The sequence below is a fragment of the Dendrobates tinctorius genome, unplaced genomic scaffold (assembly GCF_039654945.1).
Source record: "Dendrobates tinctorius isolate UK_male_01 unplaced genomic scaffold, ASM3965494v1 ptg000034l, whole genome shotgun sequence".
Classification (NCBI taxonomy): Eukaryota; Metazoa; Chordata; class Amphibia; order Anura; family Dendrobatidae; genus Dendrobates; species Dendrobates tinctorius.
In genome coordinates this window covers 22,803,164-22,824,987 of record NW_027361702.1, presented here as the reverse complement: position 1 = coordinate 22,824,987, position 21,824 = coordinate 22,803,164, and positions in this window count along the sequence as shown.

Genomic DNA, 21,824 nt, shown 5'->3' with positions numbered 1-21,824 from the left:
GTACCCTTGGGAAAATAAAAAAAATGGTGACTAAAAGATCATGTTTGTGGAAAAAATACGAATTTTTTATTTTCACGCCCGGGCGTTGTAAACTTCTGTGAAGCACTGGGGGGGTCAAAGTGCTCACCACACATCTAGATAAGTTCCTTGGGGGGTCTAGTTTACAAAATGGTGTCATTTGTGGGGGGTTTCCACTGTTTAGGTACATTAGGGGCTCTCCAAAGGCAACATGACACCCGCAGACCATTCCATCAAAGTCTGCATTCCAAAACGTCACTACTTCCCTTCCGAGCCCTGACGTGTGCCCATACAGTAGTTTTCTCCCACATATGGGGTAGCAGCGTACTCAGGACAAATTGGAAAACAAATTTTGGGGTCCAATTTCTCCTGGTACCCTTGGGAAAATAAAAAAAATGGTGACTAAAAGATCATGTTTGTGGAAAAAATACGAATTTTTTATTTTCACGCCCGGGCGTTGTAAACTTCTGTGAAGCACTGGGGGGGTCAAAGTGCTCACCACACATCTAGATAAGTTCCTTGGGGGGTCTAGTTTACAAAATGGTGTCATTTGTGGGGGGTTTCCACTGTTTAGGTACATTAGGGGCTCTCCAAAGGCAACATGACACCCGCAGACCATTCCATCAAAGTCTGCATTCCAAAACGTCACTACTTCCCTTCCGAGCCCTGACGTGTGCCCATACAGTAGTTTTCTCCCACATATGGGGTAGCAGCGTACTCAGGACAAATTGGAAAACAACTTTTGGGGTCCAATTTCTCCTGGTACCCTTGGGAAAATAAAAAAATGGTGACTAAAAGATCATGTTTGTGGAAAAAATACGAATTTTTTATTTTCACGCCCGGGCGTTGTAAACTTCTGTGAAGCACTGGGGGGGTCAAAGTGCTCACCACACATCTAGATAAGTTCCTTGGGGGGTCTAGTTTACAAAATGGTGTCATTTGTGGGGGGTTTCCACTGTTTAGGTACATTAGGGGCTCTCCAAAGGCAATATCACACCCGCAGACCATTCCATCAAAGTCTGCATTCCAAAACGTCACTACTTCCCTTCCGAGCCCCGACGTGTGCCCATACAGTAGTTTTCTCCCACATATGGGGTATCAGCATACTCAGGACAAATTGGACAACAACTTTTGGGGTCCAATTTCTCCTGGTACCCTTGGGAAAATAAAAAAATGGTGACTAAAAGATCATGTTTGTGGAAAAAATACGAATTTTTTATTTTCACGCCCGGGCGTTGTAAACTTCTGTGAAGCACTGGGGGGGTCAAAGTGCTCACCACACATCTAGATAAGTTCCATGGGGGGTCTAGTTTCCAAAATGGTGTCATTTGTGGGGGGTTCCACTGTTTTGGTACATCAGGAGTTTTCCAAACGCGACATGGTGTCCGATCTCAATTCCAGCCAAAAACGTCAAATGGCGCTGCTTCCCTTCCGAGCTCTGCCATGCCCCCAAATAGTGGTTTACCCCCACATGTGGGGTATCAGCGTACTCAGGACAAATTGCACAATAACTTTTAGGGTCCTGTTACCCTTGGAAAAATAAGAATTGAGGGTGAAAAGATCATTTTTGTGGAAAAAATATGATTTTTTAATTGTATGGCTTTATGTTATAAACTTCTGTGAAGCCCATGGGGGTTCAAAGTTCTCACCACACATCTAGATAAGTTCCTTAGGGTGTCTAGTTTCCAAAATGGTGTCATTTGTGGGGGGTTTCCACTGTTTTGGTACATCAGGGGTTTTCCAAACGCGACATGGTGTCCGATCTCAATTCCAGCCAAAAACGTCAAATGGCGCTGCTTCCCTTCCGAGCTCTGCCATGCGCCCAAATAGTGGTTTACCCCCACATGTGGGGTATCAGCGTACTCAGGACAAATTGCACAATAACTTTTAGGGTCCTGTTACCCTTGGAAAAATAAGAATTGAGGGTGAAAAGATCATTTTTGTTTAAAAAATATGATTTTTTAATTGTATGGCTTTATGTTATAAACTTCTGTGAAGCCCATGGGGGTTCAAAGTTCTCACCACACATCTAGATAAGTTCCTTAGGGGGTCTAGTTTCCAAAATGGTGTCATTTGTGGGGGGTTTCCACTGTTTTGGTACATCAGGGGTTTTCCAAACGCGACATGGTGTCCGATCTCAATTCCAGCCAAAAACGTCAAATGGCGCTGCTTCCCTTCCGAGCTCTGCCATGCACCCAAATAGTGGTTTACCCCCACATGTGGGGTATCAGCGTACTCAGGACAAATTGCACAATAACTTTTAGGGTCCTGTTACCCTTGGGAAAATAAAAATTGGGGTGAAAAGATCATTTTTGTGGAAAAAATATGATTTTTTAATTGTACCGCTGTACGTTATAAACTTCTGTAAAGCCCTTGTGGGTTCAAAGTTCTCACCACATATCTAGATAAGTTCCTTGGGGGGTCTAGTTTCCAAAATGGGGTCACTTGTAGGGGGTTTCCACTGTTTAGGTACATCAGGGACTCTCCAAACGTGACATGGTGTCCAATCTGAATTCCAGCCAATTTTGCATTGAAAAAGTCAAACGGCGCTCCTTCCATTCTGAGCTCTGCCATGCGCCGAAACAGTCGTTCCCCCCCACATATCAGGTATCTGCGTACTCAGGACAAATTGCACAATAACTTTTGCAGTTCAATTTCTCCTGTTACCCTTGGTAAAATAAAAAAAATTGAACCTGAAGTATTTTTTTTATGAAAAAAAGTTAGATGTTCATTTTTTTTTAAATATTCAAAAAAATTCCTGTGACGCACCTAAAGGGTTAATAAACTTCTTGAATGTGGTTTTGAGCACCTTAAGGGGTGCAGTTTTTAGAATGGTGTCACTTTTGTGTATTTTCTATCATATAGACCCCTCAAAGTGGCTTCAAATGTGATGTGGTCCTAAAAATAAAATGGTGTTGTAAAAATGAGAAATCGCTGGTCAACTTTTAACCCTTATAACTTCCTAACAAAAAAAAATTTTGGTTCCAAAATTGTGCTGATGTAAAGTAAACATGTGGGAAATGTTAGTTATCAAGTTTTTTGTGTGCCTTATCTCTGTGATTTAAGGGCATAAAAATTCAAAGTTGGAAAATTGCGAAATTTTCAAAATTTTTGCCAAATTTCCGTTTTTCTCACAAATAAACGCAAGTTATTTGAATGAAATTTTACCACTAACATGAAGTACAATATGTCACGAGAAAACAATGTCAGAATCACCGGGATCCATGGAAGCGTTCGAGAGTTATGACCTCATAAAGGTACAGTGGTCAGAATTGTAAAAATTGGCCCGGTCATGAACGTGCAAACCACCCTTGGGGGTGAAGGGGTTAAATTACAATTCCTAACAAACGGACACGTTGTACTGTATGGCCTTTTTGATTGTAGCTAGAAATGAGCGGATGACTTGAAATTCCACTTCCGAGGTTTGCCTAATTTTTTCGCAATTTTTTTTTTCATATAATACGTATCCTGCTAATCGCAATACTGCAAAGGTTTTAATTGCTTAGGAGAGAGAGAAGGTGTCCGGATGGTTTTTTTTTGGCAAATTTTTGCCTTGCATTGCACCATTTGGCCACTAGATGGCATTGTTTAACCACGTGTGATTATTTTCGGTGACTTCATCTGAACCAAACAACAAAAATTGAAAGTTCTTATCAATCCACTGTACGTGAGCGCAGTCAGAGCATACAAATGAGGCGCAAGCAAACCTGGACCAGTATCCTCAAGAAAAACTCACAATTATGGATGGAAGAAACTATACTGAAACAATTAGCGCTACACATGGTAAACTAGCGTGTAATCTCACCCTGAATGCATGTCTTGTCTCTACAGGGTCTCTGACAATATGGGTCATATTTACAAAATGCGTAAATGCAACTACCACTGCACAATGTGTCCAGGAAAATCCACCGTCAGGTCAGGATATTTACGCTTTGTTCACATGCAGAGTTTTTTGTTGTTGAAGGGTTAAAAATTGATTGCACATAGATGACGAGTGAGGAAAAAAAACAACCCATTCCTCTGGATGAAAATCTAAGCGATTTTTTTATACGTTCATGTGAACCAGATGGAGCATGGCTGCATGCAGTGTTCCCGCAGCCGCCTAGGACGCAGTGCCATGTGATAGCCTCAGTCTCCATATACTGACCGCCATGGAAGCCTCCAGCAAAAGAGCGTTACGGAATTACTTTGTTGTTTCCACAGACCTGCCCATTGTGAGAATAATAACATGATGTTTGCTCGCCCTCCCTGAGTCAGGCTGCGCGGCCCCCAGATTTATTTATATGCTGCAGCAGTGACGTAGTCACATCGGTTGAAAAAAGGACCCCAGTCCATCAAGTTCCACCTTTCTCCACCAATTTTACATTTTATCACTAAATTATCTATAACCCATAATGTTATGTGTATTGAGGAAATCATCCAGCCCCTGTATAAATGCTCTTATAGTGTCGGCCATTACTACCCCTTGTGGTCGGCATTCCACAGTCTGACTGCTCTAACTGTAAAGAACCCTTTCCTCCTATTTATTGCCTTTCTTCCACCAGTAATGGCTGCCCCCTAGTATGGTGTTTGGAAGGAATAAGTCCTGTGCCGTCCTGGTACTGACCACACATACTGTATAAATGAGATCTCCTCTGAGGCTTCTTTTTTCTAAGCTAAACAATCCCAATTTTTCCAACCTCTCATCATATGAGAGGCCTCATTCCCGTGAAATATATGAGAGGCCTCCATCTCTTGTAATAATCTAGTTGTCGTCTGAACTGAGTCTAACATCTGAATATACTTTTTAAAAATATGGAGCCCCAAACTAGATCGCATATTCTAGATATGGCCTCACCAGTGATTTATTAAGGGAATCACAGGATTTTCTTTTTTTATACATCCTAAAATCTTGTTTGCTTTTGCGGCTGCTGCCTGACATTGAGCACTACTGCTCAGCTTACTTGTATCCAGAATCCCCGGTCCTTCTCCTGTTCTGTAGTCCTGAGTATTCTCCCATCTAATGTATAGAATAACCTTCTCAATCAAATATGAATAAACCAAAATAAAGTCCACACACTGCATGGTCACATTGGCCAGGGAGATTGAGCCCTCATCATTTGACCCCAGATGAACCCTCATGAATATGGAGGGGGAAACGCGTCGGGTTTTTGTCTGCATCTATGGCTGATAAGTATACACTGCACATTATGTTTTGTGACAGATTCCATGTGGCATTTTTTCTAATGAACAGTGTTAACTCCTCAAGATGGAGATTTCTCTGCACTTTGTCTGAGATGTGAAAAGATGAGGACTGCAAGGTTATGTTATATGTGAATCTTCACTGTCCCCTGCATTGTTATGCAGAGCATATCTAGCACAGTTCATTTAATTAATGTGCTTGCATATCCGAAGGGTTACTGTATGGTGCTGTATTTTATTTTGCCACAGGGGAAATTAAGGCTTATGGGGGTGATGCAATTCTAAACCTCATGTTCTAAGCATTTTTGCCCGGTCTCCCCCACATACAGACCCCCAGTTGGACATTTAGTAGAAATAATTAAGTACACCACATTAGATGTAATGCAGCTGAAAGTACCTGGGATCTTGTAGTCCTGATGTGAGTTAGAACAAGGATGAATGCTCATCGTCACACAATAAGAGAAAAAAGAATGGATCTACCTGTGGCAAAACATTTTTGTATCCCTGATCACAGCAACATGGATATGAAATAACTGGTATTGAAAGGTAATTTCAAGTCTCAGAGAGAGAGAAGAGTTTGGGAGTATAAATTTATGACGACCTTTGACACTCTCAGTGCTGGAATGAATGTGTCGCATGGATTTATGTCTTTTTACATCAATTAAGGAATTTGCTTGTAAGACCTTGTGGAGGCATCACAACACATTAGGAGACCCCAATCAGAGGACTATAAAACATCCGGACTCCTTATCTATGTACTGGTCCAATATTTATGCTTCTCCCTCTCCCATATTGATAATTCTGCTTCACGTCACTAGTCTCATCTATTGCATTTTTTCTGTGCTGTATTGTGCATAAATATGTGACTCTTCAGATTTTGTATTAGTCTAGCCTGATGAAGAGACCTGAGTAGTCTCGAAAGTTTGCAATGTGTTACCATCTTTTCAGTTAGCCATTAAAAGGTATCAACCACTGAGGACTCTCAATTCTGAATATTTTTCTATCTACTGGCTAACACGGTACAAAGATATACATCTTTCCTAAACCTCATGAAGTATTGCCCTATATTAACGCGGTTGCTGAAATTTTGCTTATACTGATATTATATGCACGTCTGCTGAGGTTGATTGAGCCTCAGGATATATCATCTGATTAAATTTAGGTGCATGTGCAACAGCTGTTTGACGGATATATTTTTTTTCCGTCATCTAAGTATGCAGTGTTTACAGTGTTTTTTGCTGGTCTTTAAAATTGGACAAACATATGTATTTTTGTACACTGTGGACTAGCGACATTGATCTCTCTGTAGACGTTTTTTTCAAGATTTTTTTATGGGATTGATCTATTGCCACAGGCGAGTATTTTTGATTACGAGATAAGTCTTATTTCTCCTGCTGAAACCCATATTATGAACTAAGCATTTCAAAAGACCTTTTAGACTACGAGATAACGAGATAAGTTCACAGCACTTAGCACTTTTTTTTGCAAGAGACAATAATTGTCTCCTCACTTTTACTATTCTCGGTATTGTGGGTGTGAGTGTGGATATTTTTTGTGTCCCCTATTTTTATATACGTAGGGAGGTGTAGGGCGTTACTAGGGACGCTGACGTTGAACGGGGGCGCCACATCGTCAACAACTAGGGTGCCAACCTCCGCGGTCAGGAAGGGTCTTGGTAGGGCACATCAGGGCAAAGTAGCTTTTGGCCCCTCATGTCTGTGAATTATTGAATTATTTGGATACCAGACCCTTTGCTCATTTTTCTTTCCCCCTATGTATTGAGGTAATTTTATCATATCATGCTTTTTAGTCATTGAATTAAAAGTTGATTTTTAGGGATTATTCTTTTTCTGGTTCTGTAAAGTCCAAGTTAATAAAGACTTAATTTTTTTTTATTTAATTCCACAATAAAAGGAAAACCAAACAATTGGACATAATACAATACCATAATTTGTCATAGTATAAGGAGATAATTACATAGTGAACACACGTGGGCCATGAGTAAATTCTGTGATCATAAAAAATCCATAGGCAATGTAAAGTGCATATAGTGAACAGACCTAAAGTCTGAAAACTCAAATAAAGTGCATAGGAAATGTAATAGGATCATAAATACCCGTGATCAGTGGCTCAATGTGTCTCCAGCTCCCTCCAACGTACGTTTCGCCTACCGTGGCTTTCGCAAGGAGTCATATGCAGCAACAGGGTTACCCCATCCCAGGTGCATTACTCTACATCTCTCTACATTAAAGGGGTTTCCCCACAAAGTTAATTTTAACAAATATTTTAATCAATAGATCTTGGAATAATAATAGCTTCCATAACTCGATGTGTTTAAATAAAATGTTCCTGTGCAGAAATAATCTTATAAATGTGCCCGTGCAGTGTACTGTGTAATGACTGCGTCTTACCATGCAGGAACATGGCCTGATCATACCACAGCTCCACAGGGGAGGAAGGAAAAGAGAGAAAACAGACATGAGATCACAAATGATTCTTTCTTTGTGGTAAAATATTTTTTAAAACAGGCAGAGAAATGTTTTATCTCACAAAAGAATTCATCTGTGATCCCCTGCTGTGCTCTGTATACTCTCTTTTTCATCCTCTCCTGCCCAGGAGATGTGGTATGGTCCCCCGTTCTGCAATAATGTCCTTCAACCTGAAGTAATGGTTCCCCATCCTGTAATAATATCCCTCATCTTGTAATAATGTCCCTAAACCTGCACTAATGGTTCCCCATCCTGTAATAATGTCCCTTATCCTGTATTAATAGTCCCCATCTTGTAGTAATGTCCTCATCCTTGTCCTATCTTGTAATAATGTCCCCATCCTGATCCCATCTTGTAGTAATGTCCCCATCCTGGTCCCTATCTTGTAGTAATGTCCCCATCCTGGTCCCTATCTTGTAGTAATGTCCCCATCCTGGTCCCTATCTTGTAGAAATGTCCCCATCCTGGTCCTTTTCTTATAGTAATATTCCCATCCGTGTCCCCTTCTTCTAGTAATGTCCCCATCCTAGTTCCTTTCTTGTAGTAATGTATCCAGCCTGGTCCCATCTTGTAGCAATGTCCCCATCCTAGTACCTTTCTTGTAGTAATGTCCCCATCCTGATCCCCTTCTTGTAATAATGCCCCCATCCTTGCACCTTCTTGTAGTAATGTCCCCATCATAGTTCCTTTCTTGTAGTAATGTTCCCATCCTGGTCCCTTGTAGCAGTGTCCCCATCCTGGTCCCCATTTTGTAGTAATGTCACCATCCTAATCCCTTTCTTGTGGCAATGTCCCAATCCTGGTCCCTTTCTTGTGGTAATGTTCCAATCCTGGTACCTTTTTTGTAGTAATGTCACCATCCTAGTCCCTTTCTTGTAGTAGTGCACCCATCTTGTACTTGTAACAATGTCCCACATTATTTCATTCTTTACACGAACATAAAACAAATTCTTCTCACCTGGCTTCTCTCTATTCTTCTTCCTCCAAAGCCGGGGCAGTGAATAGCAATGACGTCATTCGCAGCCGGGACTGAGATGCCGATGTCAGTCATCGGTCTCTGATTGACTGGTGCCAGTATTCCGGTGCAAAGAGCCAGTCTCTGCACTGCAATATATTTCAATTGAATGTGTGTCCGAGGATGCACATTCCGTTGAAAAGGTACACTGACATTGGTGGCCCCTGGACTGGGTCACAATCTTCTCTGGGGCCCGAGGGCTGTACAGTGGAGCCTCACGGATTGTGTGTTAGAGACCTCTGTATTAGGCCGGGTTCACACTACCGTGTGTGATGCGAGAAACTCGCACAAATCTCTCGCATGAACACCCGGCACTGCCGCTGGCACTCGGACCGGAGCTGCGGCTGCATGTAATTCTGTGCCTCCGCAGCTCCGGTCCTGAGTGCCGGCAGCAGCGCCGGGTGTTCATGCGAGAGACTTGGTAGTGTGATCCCGGCCTTAGAGGTTGCTCCCTTTACCAAGCCTTGCCACATTTGCATATCTTGTTCCTGGGAGCATTGCCTGCTCTATGTCAGCTGGTGGTCTCCACATGGAGTGACAGAACCTCTAGATGTCTTGTAAAGATGTTAGATATGATTGGGGTGGTTTTTTTTAGAAACTAGTAGATATTCTTACATGAATGTGTCCCATACGTTCATAATCAGTGCAAATTGGCTTGTAATCTGTAGTTCTTGGGACCGTAGATTTCACGGACTGGTTTGCCTCAGGGTAGAAGCCACTGAAATCTCTCGGTGATGTTTCATCCTCTAGATGTTTGTGACTATTCTCAGCAGATGATGTGATGATTGTCATTAGCAATTTATTAGATAGATCAGTCCATTGTCGCCGGGAGTCATGTGCGCCTCTCAGCTAGTAATCAGGGGGATGACCTATATGGCAGGTTTTGCCTATTACCACTCTTGTAAGACATGTCAGAGACTAATTAATTCACTATAAGAAAAAAAACACAGGCGCCCATTCATTATTTGCCATTTTTCGATGATGACTTTTCTTTTTTTTTAACTTGTGTTATTCGCTGACGGTTTTTTTTGTGCCAAATTCTTCAAAATGCCACATGCGATTTCTGAATTTGGTGCAAAAAAGAAAAAAAAAAAGCACTTTATTGTTACTAACTGGTTTCTTTTTACAATATTTTACTGCAAACATTAGCAAATCCTTTAAAATGTTGCTTGCACCAAAATTAGAAACCTTTCTCCAAAAATGGAATAAAGAGAGGTGCGCCAAAGAAAAAAAATGTGACATTTGATAAAAGTTACATTTCATAAATCTGTCTTGGATAAGCAAAGTTGTCAAAGAGAATTAAAAAAATGTTTTAAAGGAGAGCTCTTCAAATTTAAAACATAACAAAAAAGTTATTAAAAAAATTTAATTTTAAAAATTATCAAAAAAGTTATTAAAAGTTATTAAAAAAGGTTCAAAGGAGAGCTCTTCAAGTTTACAAGTTATCCCCTACTTTTCGATCACCTTTGCCCTGGCCCTCACCGATCTTGATAACTAATTATGCCCCACCAATCATGCGTACTACCACTAAATTCATTGATATTGTGAGCACCAGTGATTACCAAACACAGCACTCGGCTGATCTTCAGTGCTACCAGTAGAATGAATGGAGCGTCAGTGCGCATGATGGACCTCTGCACTATTCCGCTGGATTCATTAGAGCTCCAGTTCTTGGGATTGGTGGCGGCCACAGCCATTGGACCTCTAGCGACTGGAAAATTATCCCCTATCCTTTGGATGGGAGATGACTTTCGAACTTGAGAAAATTCCCTCTAATAAAAGAAGACAACTTAAAAAGTGGCACAACATTTATAAAGCAAATTACTCCAGAATCCTGGAGAAACATCAACAAATCCTGGCCAGAGATTTTATGGGTTCTTTGCTTGTATCACATGCAAAAAAAATGCTAACTTCTAGTTATTAGCAGTTTTATGGGTACAAAACATCTTGTTGAGAGGATCCGCAGGAAATCATGGCGTATCGTGCAGTTTACACTCCACCATAAATAACTGAACACAGCACAGAGCCAAATGTTGCCCACATTCGCACAATTTGCCTGTTGTCAGGCCACCTTATCAGCTGCCGGTATGGGCCAACAATAACAAGAATCATGACTCCGTTGGGCATTTCAGAACCAAGCTGATGGAAAAGTGGCCATCTGGTGTAATCAGTGGCTTCATCCATCACGTTAGCGGAGGGGTTAGAATACTGTCCAGGTGACACAAGTTCATAACCTGATCCTACATGATGGTAGTGTCTAAAATTAGAAATTTGTAGGGATTTTGATGTTAGATGAAACAACTCTGACCCCCAAGGTTTCCTAATCTCTGTCACCTGCCAGTTTTGCTTCTTTTATGGCTGCTTTAGCTGCAGTGTGAGGTCTTGTTTCGAGGATATTGATAATGCGTTTAACTTGGTTAAGCAGCTTGTACATTTGCAGCATCTCAGCCCTATTTAGCATCCTTGGCATGAAGGGAAGAGGCTGGACTCCATCCCATCCTCAGCAGCTGCTTGATGCCATTGTGCTAGCATGGGGCGGTTTACCTGCTGAATATGTCACATTTTGCAGAATCCATATAGCAATGTTTTGGGACTGTTCCAAAGGTAAAGTAACTAGGAAAATTCAGTACAGACAAACATTTACCCCTTCAGAACTTAATGATGAACTCATTTTTGGTGGACTAAAATAAAGCAACAATTTCACCATTGTTGTGTTTTTTGCTATTTAACATTTTACACCATTCATGAAGTGACAAAATTAAAATGTTACTGTCAGTGCATACATAGAAATCATGGGGGGCCCCATAGCACAAGTCCGAATCTCCCTCCACCCCCTTCCCGTCTCCACACAGGTTATACCTACCAACTTTTTAAACCGGGGAGAGTGCATGTATTGCAGCACATACAATTATGCCCATAGTGAAGCTCCTCTAACCCACTACAATACCCCTATCATGGCCACAATAGTACCATGCCAATAAAAAAATCACCTTTCTCGCACACAATATGATACCCCTACACAATATGATACCCTTATCGTGAATTCCCCCTCACCGAAAGTACGCCCCCAGAGTGACCCTCAGCTCAGTATAATGACTTCCCACAGCATGATGACCCCATTGTCCCCCACACACAGAATGATACCCCACATCCTCACCACACAGTATGATACCCATACATCTAGGGGCGTAAAACAACCATGGTTGAAGAGGTCGCGACCATGCCTGTGCGGGTGTGGAGCTCACTGAAGCCAGCACAAACTTCAACTGGATATCCATCATCTGTCACACATTCACTTGAAGTATATTGTGATACAGAGACCCGTTTGGTCTGTGCAATGATGTACACGCTGCCAGCCAACAGACGTCTGCAGGAGACATCGGCGAGAATGTGACTGGTGGCGCATGGCAGGTACTTAATGCTCTCCCTACACTTGCTCCCTAAAGTCAGCTGCCGGCTTCAGAAGAGAATGCCGCATGGCGGGGGAGCAGAGGCAAGGTGAGTATAATGGTTTATTTTTTCTATGCATTGAAGAACAGTGTTAATAAACATACAACCCAAAACAATTTCCCTATACATGGGAAAGGTAACACTCCACATAATCAATGAACATACTGATCCTACAGCCGCTATACCATAGATGTGATCAAGAAGTGTTTAACACAGACTTAATATCAAGAATTTTATTGAAAATTTACACATAAAATAAAACAAAATAATTGTTGGTCCCTCAAACCAGACAAAAAAATGAAGGATTCAGACAAGAGCAGGGAAAACCAACCAAAGTACTCAGGAGACAGGGTATTCAGTTTTGTATACACATATCATTATATTGCTATATGAGGTGTGCCTGTACAGCTTGAACACCTCAGTATATAATGAAGCATTTTCCTGCAATTAAACATGCGCCATCAATGGCAAACAATAAAGTGTCTATACAGATATTTTAAAGTGCAATAATAGCATCAAAACAGCCCACAAAGTCGACTGTCAAGAAAATGAAATGCTTCCTTAGTAAGTAACATGAGCCCATCTGGCATCACCATGTCCAAATGAAATATAAGAATGAAAACCCCAGCACAAAACATCATACCTGAGATGGCTTTCCCCGTAAAAGTGTAGTGCCAAATGGCACGCTGATCCTCCAGACCCCAACGCGCGTTTCGCACCGCAAATGCTTCTTCCTGGGGGCATGTCAAAGGACGGGCGTCATAGGAGTTTATAGCATTGGCTAGCCAATCACAGACTCACAGGACGAGTAAAAGCATTCATGTCCAATCACAGCCAAGCATCTGACTCATAGTTGCCTGGACAACCAGACCAAAGTATGTGTGACGTACACCAGGGTGATTGAATCACCCTGTGCCGATGTAAAAAATCCACCCGTTATGTGCAGCGCATGCAGCTAGCAGTTGCCCGGACAATCAGGTAAACACACAAAGCCTGGAGGACGCATACCGGGATTAATCAAATGGACCTGTGCCAATGGGAGGAGTTGAACAAATTCATACTGCGCATGAGGATTTAAAAACATATACCGGGATTAATCAATTAGGCCTGTGCCAATGGGAGGAATTGAACAAATTCATACTGCGCATGCAGATTTAAGCACACAACTCAAAGTTACCATAGTAACCAGGCTAGAATGTAAAAAAAGAGCCAACATAAAATTAATAAATTAATGCTCAAAACGTTAGCTTAAGCATTATAGCTATAGAGCTATGTAGCTTGGAGCTGCTATAAATTTAAAAAGATAGAAACAATATGGACCATTAGAAATCTAATCACCCTGTGTCAAAATTAGCTGTGGACATATAACGATCATTAAGTCACCTGTGCCAATGAAACGTTCCACCAGGCTCCCAATTGCAAAAACAGAACAATGTAAATACATGACAATATTCCATATTGGGAGACACGTCATAAAATCTGAATGACTCCAACCTAATGTACCCAAAAACAGAAGACCCGCCATGTGAAGGCAAGCTAGAATCATGAAACAGTTCCCAGTGACACTGCAAAAATGAATGACTGGATGGAAAACGCAGAGCTAAGGATCCCATTGTAGGTGAGAACCGATGATCATCTCTCCTGCAGGAAAGAGACCGATCTCTCAAGTACATCACCCAATGCCAAGTCCAGCATACGCGTAATCACCACCATATGTCATCAATGAATACTATCAAAAGCAGTGAAAACATGCAAAGCTCATTAATAAAAAGACACAATCAATATGTGAATAATTAAATATACACAAACTATACTAAAGTGTATGGTGTGCACAATGTGAGACATATTTGCAAAAACGGCGTGAATGTGCAATGAGGACTGCGCTTGCTTCTGGTGGAGTACAAGGTTCTTTATTCAGCCAACGCGTTTCCTGAGCCTACTGGCTCACTTCATCAGGGCAGATTACATTGAAAGATAGTGAAACATTCTTATAGAGAAAAAAAAAAAAAAAATTGGCGCCAATGCAGGGTTAAATGACATCAACAAAGGTCAAAGGAAAAAAAAAAAAAAAAAAAAACAAAAACAATGAAATTTTATTACAAACATAAAAACACTACAATAAAAGTGTATTAAAATGAGAAAAAGTATAAAATTATGCAAAAACAGAAATAGAACAGAGTGCTATGGATCACGGGGTAAAAAGTGGCTAAGGTTAATGAAAAAAAAAAAGGGGGGGGGAGGGGTGAGACCTCAAGGAGTATTAGAACCTGGCTCATGAAGTGCAGTTGTATGCTGTAAAGTGCAAGTACCAGGTATTAGTCCACTAAACCATTGGATTTAGCTGAAGTGGTTTAAGAAAAATTTTTTAGAAATTATTTGTTTTATAGAAATCAAAATTCAGCAAAATAACTTGAAGTGGTATTAGAACCTGACTAATAAAGTGCAAGTGCAGGTTGTAAAGTACAAGGTATTAGTCCACTGAACCATTAGAATAAACAGAAGTGGTTTGAAGAACATTAAAGGAATTGTTTGTCAATTTATTTTATAGGAATCAAAATTAAAAAAAAACAAAAAAAAAAAACAACTTCAAATGGTATTAGAACCTGGCTCATAGCGGGCTATAAGGTGCAATTACAAGGTATTAGTGCACTCGACTATAAGACTGTAGTGATGTTTTCTGAATGTATTAGTCCATTATACCATTAAACTTTAATGATGTTTTTTTTGTAAAGAAATTGTCTTTTCATTTTATTTTGTAGAGAGAAAATCAAAATCGGACATCAGAAAAAAAAAAAAAAAAAATCAAATGAAAGCATCATTGATAATATTGAGGCCATAGGAGCCAATTGTCTTCAATTTATAGATCCAATAGACCTCTTTTCTGTTTAATGCTTGGGTTCTATTGGAAACGTGTTCTGGGATGTGTTCTATAGGAAAAATGATGGCTTTAGAGAAATCTCTTTGGTGAAATGAATCAAAGTGTCGTGACAGACCATGTTGTTGATATCCAATTTTAGTGTTGTGTCTATGTGAGTTCATTCTACAATGAAGGGGTTGTGTGGTTCTCCCAACATACAATTTAGGACAAGGACACAGGATAGCATAGATAACAAAGGCAGACACACAGGACAGGTGATTAGTGATGGTGAATTTTTCTGAGTTGAATGGATGTGAAAAGATGAAGGTATTATGGGCAATATTACTGCAAAGGCTACACCTAGGCCTATGGCATCTAAAAATGCCTGGTGTCAAGCCGGTATGATTGTCGGGAGTATATTGGCTCAAGGTAGTAGAGGACATCATGTAGAAACATTCTCTGATCTTCTATTGGATCGTCTTAATACACTACCTACACAAAATATACCAGTAAAACGGAATTTGTCCTCAATAGAACATGTGGCATTGGAAAGATTGGAGAAAAACACGAATTTAGTTATCAAATCTGCAGATAAAGGTGGAGGGATAGTGATTCAAGATAAAACTGATTATGTGAATGAGGCTTTTAGAATTTTATCTGACAAAAAATTTTATCTGCCCATCCCCCAAGCTACTGTTTTTTACAATGATTTTATTAAAAAGGTGCATGCTTCTGGGGTTCTTAATGACCATGAAAGGAAGTTTTTAACAGTTAAAAACCCCTCTACTCCCTTCCTGTACCATTTACCCAAAATACACAAGAGTACCATTAATCCACCAGGAAGACCTATTATTTCTGGTATTGACTCTCTCACCAGCAATTTATCATTTTATATAGATAGAATCATGCAGCCTCATGTCCTACAGCTCCCCAGTTTTTTAAAGGATTCTACACAATTGATCAACCTAACAATATACCTTGGAAAGATTCTTATGTTTTTATTTCATTTGATGTATCTGCTTTGTATTCCAATATTGATCACCAACTGGGTTTGAGCTGTTTTAAAAAATTTCTACTTACTGACAGTCGCTTGTCTGACCCTCAAAAGGATTTTATTTTTAATGGGATGGATTTTATTTTACATAATAACTTTTTTACTTTTCTGGGGGATTTTTATCATCAGATCAGAGGCACCGCTATGGGATCACGGGTCGCGCCAACTTATGCTAATCTTTTTATGGGGGTCTTTGAGAATACTTTTATTACCATTGATTCATTTCTAGAGGGCGTGGTTTTATATAAAAGATACATTGATGATTTATTCTTAATCTTTGACACCAGTTTTATTCCAGTTGATGTCTTTACTTCTTCCATACAGAACAACATATGGGGTTTGGAGTTCACCCCCACATTAGTAATACCCAGATGGACTTCCTTGATATCACCTTTTATATAAAAAACTCCAAAATCTATACCAAAACTTTTTTTAAGAAGGTAGACTCCAATAGTTATGTCCATTTTAAGAGCAGCCACTATTCTAAATGGCTTTTTAACATTCCTCATAATCAATTTCAGAGAATCCGAAAGAACTGTACAGAAGATGAGGATTTTAATAATCAGGCTGAGGTCCTCAAGGGAAGATTCCTGGCTCAAAAATACCCTTCCCAATTGGTTCATTCTACTTTTAATAATGTTTCAAAAAATTTTAACCAGCAAATTCTTTTAAGTGGGAGATCTAAAGAAAAAGATACACATGCTAACTATCAGGCCAATTTTATCACTACCTACAACTCCCAACATAAGGAGATTAAAAATATACTAGGGGACCTATGGTACATTATCCAAAAAGATCCTGTACTTAATAAAGTTCTTCCTGACAAACCTACTGTTACATTTAGGAAGGCCAGATCACTAAAAAATCATCTGGCCCCTAGCAGATTGAGCCAATATACTCCCGACAATCATACCGGCTTGACACCAGGCATTTTTAGATGCCATAGGCCTAGGTGTAGCCTTTGCAGTAATATTGCCCATAATACTTTCATCTTTTCACATCCATTCACCTCAGAAAAATTCACCATCACTAATCACCTGTCCTGTGTGTCTGCCTTTGTTATCTATGCTATCCTGTGTCCTTGTCCTAAATTGTATGTTGGGAGAAACACACAAGCCCTTCATTGTAGAATGAACTCACATAGACACAACACTAAAATTGGATATCAACAACATGGTCTGTCACGACACTTTGATTCATTTCACCAAAGAGATTTCTCTAAAGCCATCATTTTTCCTATAGAACACATCCCTGAACATGTTTCCAATAGAACCCAAGCATTAAACAGAAAAGAGGTCTATTGGATCTATAAATTGAAGACAATTGGCTACTATGGCCTCAATATTATCAATGATGCTTTCATTTGATTTTATCCTTATTGTGATTTTCATACACTTTTATTACATTTTACCCAATTTTATGCCCCTTTTTTTTTTTTTCTGATGTCCGATTTTGATTTTCTCTCTACAAAATAAAATGAAAAGACAATTTCTTTACAAAAAAAAACATCATTAAAGTTTAATGGTATAATGGACTAATACATACAAAAAACATCATTACAGTCTTATAGTTGAGTGGACTAATACCTTGTAATTGCACCTTATAGCCTGCTATGAGCCAGGTTCTAATACCATTTGAAGTTTTTTTTTTTTTTTTTTAATTTTGATTCCTATAAAATAAATTGACAAACAATTCCTTTAATGTTCTTCAAACCACTTCTGTTTATTCTAGTGGTTCAGTGGACTAATACCTTGTACTTTACAACCTGCACTTGCACTTTATTAGTCAGGTTCTAATACCACTTCAAGATATTTTGCTGAATTTTGATTTCTATAAAACAAATAATTTCTAAAAATTTTTTCTTAAACCACTTCAGCTAAATCCAATGGTTTAGTGGACTAATACCTGGTACTTGCACTTTACAGCATACATCTGCACTTCATGAGCCAGGTTCTAATACTCCTTGAGGTCTCACCCCTCCCCCCCTTTTTTTTTCATTAACCTTAGCCACTTTTTACCCCGTGATCCATAGCACTCTGTTCTATTTCTATTTTTGCATAATTTTATACTTTTTCTCATTTTAATACGCTTTTATTGTAGTGTTTTTATGTTTGTAATAAAATTTCATTGTTTTTGAGTTTTTTTTTTTTTTTTTTTTCCTTTGACCTTTGTTGATGTCATTTAACCCTGCATTGGCGCCAATTTATTTATTTTTTTTTCTCTATAAGAATGTTTCACTATCTTTCAATGTAATCTGCCCTGATGAAGTGAGCCAGTAGGCTCAGGAAACGCGTTGGCTGAATAAAGAACCTTGTACTCCACCAGAAGCAAGCGCAGTCCTCATTGCACTTTCACGCTGTTTTTGCAAATTTGTCCTCCTTCCTAGGACCCTGTGCAGACTTGCTGCTGCTTCTCATGCGTTTATGGGTGTTGTGACTTCCTCACAACCCCAATAGGTGAGCACCTTCCTTTTTCTCTGTTAATGTGTTTTTTGATACGGATTTTACACAGTGGATGCGCTCTGTATTTTTCCTTTCAATTCAATGTAAGACATACTCAGACATAACTAAGACAAAAATATCTAATAAACATATTCAAAAAGTGCATAATGCACAAAGTGCTAAAGTGCTATGTGTTCATGGAGCATACCCATAATTACTCACTAAGGGGCATTGTGATGAACAGCCCACCGCTGCCACCAATATGTGACGAACGGGGGTCCCGCTGCCACCAAAATGCGACGGACAGCGGACCCTGTGTCACCAATATGTCACAATTCCACCACTGACACAGGTGTATCAGCGGACAGAGGGATGCGACACACTGCCGACACACGCCTATCACCGGCACAGTGGGGGCTTATCCCACCACCGGCACCACGTGACAAAAATACAGCAAGCTAACCTTGCTCTAACAATTTACCGCAGGGGGGGTATTTTGGAAGCCCCAACCACTGCTACCAACCTTCCAAGAACTGCGGGGATTTATGCATATCCCACCTTCTCAGTTCCACTTTGGAACTCGCAGCTCTCCGGCGCCCCCTTACCCTCAGGTCAGTCAGGGAACTGCACCTAGGATAATTAGTTGCCGGACGGGCTGCTTGTTGTGCACGGGCCACTTGACTACCGCAGTAAGGGATTATCAATGCAGTGGCCGCAACCCCGCTGCGCTGCTTTGTCCGCATTCGGTGGTTCGCGGTCCAGGATGAACTGTCGGACCTCAGCTGGGCAGAGATGCAGGAACTGGTCTTTGATCATCAGGTCCCATAGCTGCTCAAAGGTGTTCACTGACAGTCCATGGATCCACTGGTCAAAGTGGGTCCTGAGTCCTTGCACCACATCACTGTAACTATCATGTGGGCCACGTTGGAGGTGCCGGAACTTCCTTCGGTATACCTCAGGTGTCAGCCGGTATTTGGCGAACAGAGCCTGCTTTATGGCATCATAGTCATCATCGGCTTCTGGCGGAAGAGAAGCAAACGCCTGCAGGGCTTTGCCTTTTAGCCCTGGGGTCAAGTACCTTGCCCATTGGTCTCTAGGCAGCTGGTACTGTCTGCAGGCTTTCTCAAAGGCTCGCAGGAACGTGTCTAAGTCCCCGTCCTTTTCCATCACGGGAAAATGCTCTGGCCGGGGTTTAAGAGTCTGGACGCTGATGGGCTCACCGCTTCGGGCTGTGGGGGCATTCCACCCCCGCTGGAGCATCTCCAGCTCATGGGCCCTCTGCGCCTGATGCTCTGCTTGGGCCTCCTGCCGGTATTGCTGGATCAGCCTCACCCGCTGCTCACTGTCTTCGGCGGGGAGTGCGTCCAAGACCGCTTGCAGGTAGGGGTCCAGCCCGCTCTGGTTGAATGTGGGGCCAGCGCTCAGGAGTGGAGCCTCTGCTGCAGCCCCATTGTCACTTGGGCCAACTTCTGCACCCGCTGGTTTCTGGTCGTTGTCCAGCTGCACCAGAGCTGTGATCAGTTGGGCTCTGTTTTTGTTCGTGGCATCAAGGCCTTGGTACGTGCATAACCCAGCAAGAACTTCCTTTGTCTGCTGTTTATACCAGTGCTCTCCTTTTGCCGCTATGGTTGCCAAATAAAAATAGAAAAGAAAAACGGAGAGAAAGGGAGGGAATACTTGCAAGTACACAAAAATGTCTCAGGACTAGTAACCACTGAGTCTGTTCTCCAAAACCTATGATGCAGGATTCCCGTAGGAACCGTGCAGGTTTTTAGTGAGAGGAATGATTGCTCAAACCAAATGACTAATGCTCTAGGATGATCCCACCGCTCTGCCACCAATATGTGATGAACAGCCCACCGCTGCCACCAATATGTGACGAACGGGGGTCCCGCTGCCACCAAAACGCGACGGACAGCGGACCCTGTGTCACCAATATGTCACAATCCCACCACTGACACGGGTGTATCAGCGGACGGAGGGTCACGACACACTGCCGACACACGGCTATCACAGTGGGGGCTTATCTTAGTTATCTCACCACCGGCATCACGTGACAAAAATACAGCAAGCTAACCTTGCTCTAACAATTTACCGCAGGGGGTATTTTGGATGCCCCACCACTGCTAACAACCTTCCAAGAACTGCGGGGATTTATGTATATCCCACCTTCTCAGTTCCACTTTGGAACTCGCAGCTCTCCGGCGCCCCCCTTACCCTCAGGTCAGTCAGGGAACTGCACCTAGGATAATTAGTTGCCGGACGGGCTGCTTGTTGTGCATGGGCCGCTAGACTACTGCAGTAAGGGAATTATCAATGCTGTGGCTGCAGCCCCTCATTCAGCAATATAAGTCCCTTCTGTACTGCCAGCTAGTCTCGCCAGCCGCGCACACCACGCTGCCACCAGCCATGCTTTTCTTAAGAGAGTTAAATTAAGAGGGTCTGTGGCAAACCCCTGAAATCAGTAGCGATTATTTAAAAGAGGCGCATAGTTCGTTTCTTAGAGCATGGAGACAAACTGATAATTTTAAGAATTATTCCCAAAAGGGCAGTGATTATACATATAAAAGTTGCTATAAAGTTGAGACATTACATATGTACAGATACAAGTATAAAACAAAAGTGGATGAAGACAGAAAGTACACTCACGGTTGCTTATGAATCTTTAGGCATCCCATGTGGCTACAGGAGGGGGGAGGGGCACGTAACCAAACGTCGCCACTCATCGGCACGCCTCTCTGGCACGAGGACTTCAGCTGCTCTGCGCTGGTTTTGCCAAGGGGAATGCCTTATAGCCTCAGCTGTGTGACATCACGGAAGGGGCAGTCTGGAGAGGGTCTGCCCCCTACTCTTGGATTTAGAATCAAACTACAAAACTTAATATAACTGTATCTCATAGGAGGAAGTTCGCACAAACACGCATCTGGTAGCATTCTTTGTAGTTTGTTGATTACAATAATTCAAGCCCAAATATGCAGTATTTCGGACACACCGTTTAGAAGGAATCCATATCTCATTTTCTAGAAGTCCGAGAATTGTGAAACTTAGGGGTTTAGACAGCTGGCTTCATTGCCTACACCATGATATGTTTATTATATCTCTACGGTGTATGGTTTTTGCGGTACAGTCTCTTTAATATCACCCATAGTTTCATTCAGCCACAGATCTGAGAACAAAGGAACATCTTTTCCACTAGCTTAATTAACATTCCTAGCTCACAGGAAATGGACGATTTCAGGTTTCACAGAGCTGTGCACATAAAGACACTGGTGTGTGTGGGGGGGAAGAGAAGGGGGGGTTGCAGCTACACGGCAGGCTA